This window comes from Chenopodium quinoa, unplaced genomic scaffold, assembly GCF_001683475.1.
Source record: "Chenopodium quinoa cultivar QQ74 unplaced genomic scaffold, ASM168347v1, whole genome shotgun sequence".
Taxonomy (NCBI): Eukaryota; Viridiplantae; Streptophyta; class Magnoliopsida; order Caryophyllales; family Amaranthaceae; genus Chenopodium; species Chenopodium quinoa.
This window is the reverse complement of record NW_018744625.1, coordinates 159,761-163,973: the sequence shown is the minus strand read 5'-3', so window position 1 is coordinate 163,973 and position 4,213 is coordinate 159,761. Positions and strand designations below refer to the sequence as shown.

Here is a 4,213-nt window from a genome sequence, read left to right as displayed (position 1 = left end):
GTGTAGGAGTAGGAACCTGCAACAGTACATCAATCATTGCACCTCAAATCTCAATTAACTCGGTATTTTAAAACTTTTAATAGCCCAATTTATTTTACCTCAGGTGGCACATCTTTACCACGTATCTCATCTCCTCCATGTCAATCACCTTCTCCTTGTCCTTTTGGTTCAGAACATGAGTCGACCGGGGTACTCGTGAGGAACGGCATCAGCTTCGCCCAAGTATTCAATTCACCAACTAACTCGTTGCGTACTTGTTCCTTAATTGATGCCACCTTGGCATCCAACTCCCCCAGTGAGTTAACACTGGCTTGAGATCTACCCATCACCTGGTTCCATCCATGCAATGATCCTCCCGAACCTACTACTCGTCCGGGATGGTATGGCCTTTCCAAAGCCATGGTGAAAGGGTCATTCTCTACACTTGGTTCAAATTTGCCCTCCACCATCTCTTGAGTGTGCTCAAGCTATAGCATAAGGAAAAATGAGGTCAGTAAAACAGTTAATGGTTTGTACAGTGATTTAGATGCAAAAGTGACTTAATTTCAACAATTCATAGGTAACTTACAAGCTTATCCGCCAGTTTTTTGGCTTCCGGACCCTTGATGACCCATTTTCCGGTTTTCTTATCAAACGAATGGAGAGAACAAAAGAAATCACCGGCACGACTCACCAATGTAGTGATCGTGGAACTAGAGGGTTCCTTCGATGCCACTAGAAGCGCTTCAGGGTATAAACCCGAACCGACCCACCACTAGTAGAAAAATTAAAAATGCCACCGCTTAAAGGCCATCGGTTTTTATAAACCGGTGGTTTATAAAATGGGCGGGTATAAGGCAAATATTATTGCCACCGGTTCAAACCGAACCAGTGGAAAAAATGTTTAAGGCCACCGGTTTTGAACCGGTGGCAATATTTGATTAAAAAAAAAAGCGCGGCCCTTCTTCTTCATATAAACCCCAAACCCTACTCTCTCACCCTCTCAGCCGTTTCTCTCTCCCCTCTTCCCTCTCCTCCTCTTTCTCTCTCCTCTCTTTCTCATCTCCTTCAATCGGTCTTCTCCTTCGATCTGCACCACCACCACCACCTCTTCTCATTCTATCTCCACCACTATCTCTTCTCCCTCAATCTCCACCACCATCTCTTCTCCCTCGATCTCACCACCACCTCTTCTCCTTCGATCTCCACCACCACCACCAATTTTTCCACCACCCCCGCAACAATAACACCACCGCCGCTAAAATAACACCACGAACACATGCATGAGCAACACCGACTTTAATCGAGGTTAGGGTTTGATTTTATTCGATTTTTTAAAAAATTTTAATTCGATTTTAATTCTGTTTTACTCGATTTTAATTCGAACTTTATTTGATTTAATTTTAATCTATTTTATTCGATTTCTTCTTTGTTTTTCTAGGTTTTTAAATCCAATTTATCTGGGTTTTTAAATCGATTTCTTCTGGGTTTTTTTAATCGAATTTTCTGAGTTTTATTGGGTGGCCAATTCATATTTTCACCTAGTTTTATAACCCAAATTCAACATAAATTCGGGGGGTTTTTGGTGAAATTCGAGGTATTTTTTCTTTTTTCTTACTCTTATTTTGTTTTTTTTTTATTTTATTTTTGATGGAATTCGTAGGTTGTGGTGGTGGTTGTGGTTATGGTGGTGGGTGGGTTTAATTATTCGAGGTTAGGGTTTAATTTCATTTAAATCGATTTTGGAATTTTCTGAGTTTTTTATTCGATTTTTATTCAATATCTTAGGTTTAATTCGATTTTAATTATGGGTTTTTTTTTTTTTCTGAGTTCATGAAAATCAATTTCGGGGTTTTTCTTTTTATTTTTGTGGGTTTTTTTCTGGGTTTTTTAAAACTAATTTTAGTTGATTTATTTTGGGGTTTTCATCCTTTAATTTTCATTACTTTTTTCGGATCTAAAGTTCTTGTTTTTTCGGATCTACAGACAATATTTTTTTTTTTGGGTTTTCATCCTTTTCGTATTAATTTTTTATGCGATTATTATTAGGCGAATTTTCTGGGTTTTATTTTGTTAACCGATATTCTATGTTTTGTTAGGCATTTTTTTGTGAGTTTATTAATTTTTGGGTTTTAATTGATGAAGGTGTTAATTGATGCAACAAGATTCAAGACTTTGATTTTGGAATAATGTTTTTGATATTGTAATTATTATTATATATATTTTTTATTTTGTATTGTACAATAATAATTTGAAGTTGAATTTCATTGTTATTATAATTCATTGTAATTTTTTTTTTGTATTGTACAATTACTGTTATTGTTGAATATAATGAAATTATATTTCATTCCTCTCCTACTGTATTTGCCTGATATTTTACACGGTTTTTTTTATATTACTATTATCATTATAATTTTAGAAAAAAAAAAAAATCAATCATGTATGTTATTGCCATCGGTTAACCGGTGGCATTTATATGTAATATCCAAAAAAAAAGCAGGAAACATTATTGCCACCGGTTAACCGATGGCAATACTTGTTTTTGCCACCGGTTTTGAACCGGTGGCTTTTTAGAAGATTATTGCCACCCCCCAAATGACCACCGGTTCAAAACCGGTGGCATTGGGGGGTTTTGAACCGGTGGCCAATTCATATTTTCGCCTAGTGCACTCAGGTCTCTTTTCACCAAAAGTCTTAGGACCCATATGATGGACGTATTCCTTCTTTTCTGCATTCGCTTTATTTTGCTCTAGAAGTTCCTACAAAACAAAAAATGTTAGTCTCATTGCTACAAAAAGTGTCAAGCTATTATTCAATTGAGATCATATTTACACAAACTTACGATGGCTTTCTTTTGAGTCTTCATTATAACGAACCCTTCCCAATCATCTTTTGACACGGTCAGCCATATTTGCCACGGGAGATGGTCATCCTCTTCAGCATTCTTCATCTTTGTTTTCACCTTCTTCTTCTTGTAGATCCACCGATTAGTCAACTTGGTCTTAAAGCCTCTGAATCTTTCCGCTAATAAAGATTCAAACACCCTTCTCTTCTCGGGATCATTAGGAATAGAAAACAGCCTCTACAAACACAAATAATTAAAACAGATTATTAGTTTCTATTTAGTAACAACCATAAGGTTAAGGTATCTTAAATTGTCTAAATGTGCCAAAAACACACTTACCCTTGTATCATCCCAAAATGCTTGAATCAAACCCGGAGGTACTTGCCGCATTACAAGTGTAATGGGGATTTTCCGCGAACATATGCCAACTTGATTAGCATATTGTCGACGCCATTTGGGCCCGGGTTGGCCTTTGTTGTCATACTCCAAGACCATGGGACCGTCCGGTTTCTTAAAGCTTCTCGTCGGACACCGTCTTTTTCTTTGAGCCGGTGCCTTTTCCCCCCCTCCACCACCTGTGTAGTTTTCATCTTGTCTTTGGCCTTGACTTTCAGGAGTCGGGTTCTCACCAACAATCTCACGTGTTGTATTTACAATGGCCGGTGCACGTTCAGCTGAATTTTCAAAATCGTCAAGCCTACGCTCGAACTCATCTTGAGCCTGATCCTCTGGCTCACCAAAGTCATCCTCCTTATTCACATCATAAGGCACATCACTATCATCCTCGTCCTCATCCTCGTACTCGTACTCGTCCTCATACTCATCATCGTCAATGTCCTCTACCAAATGAGGATCATGATCGTCCGCCATGAGATATAAGCACCTGTCAAAGCAATCATAAAACAATATTAGTGCATAGTAAAGTATATGCATGATAGTTATTATGGTTATGTAGAAGTTATTTAAGGCATTTTCACCTAGTTATTATGGTCCTATAACCTTGTATATGCATGATAATGAGTACAAAATGGCAATTTCAATCTACAAACATGTTAAATATATTGAATATAGGTTGTTAGAATGAATAAATGTTAGTTCATACACAAAACAAAAGAATTGGGTTAAGTAGAAGCTATTTAAGCCAATTTCACCTACTCATGGTCCTATAAACTTGTATATGCATGATAATGAGTACACATAGGCAATTTCAAACTACAAATATATCATTTTCGCCTACTTATGCTCCTATATACATGATAACTAAACTATATTTGCAATGAAACCATTACTAACTTTTAATCAAACTACCTCATTCTGAAATTCCTTCGTTGTGGTCTGATCGCATATAACCTACTTCGTTGTCTATGTCATTTAGTACAACAGGTCTAG

The 4,213-nt window shown here is 37.0% G+C and overlaps 1 long non-coding RNA gene across 1 annotated transcript; it reads left to right on the top strand.

The window, feature by feature from the left end:
- The first annotated feature begins 743 nt into the window (after positions 1-743).
- LOC110700236 lies at positions 744-2,262 on the top strand. Its single transcript, XR_002507174.1, has 2 exons — positions 744-1,287; positions 2,125-2,262. It is a non-coding gene; the product is annotated as an uncharacterized LOC110700236 (long non-coding RNA).
- Positions 2,263-4,213: the final 1,951 nt, after the last annotated feature.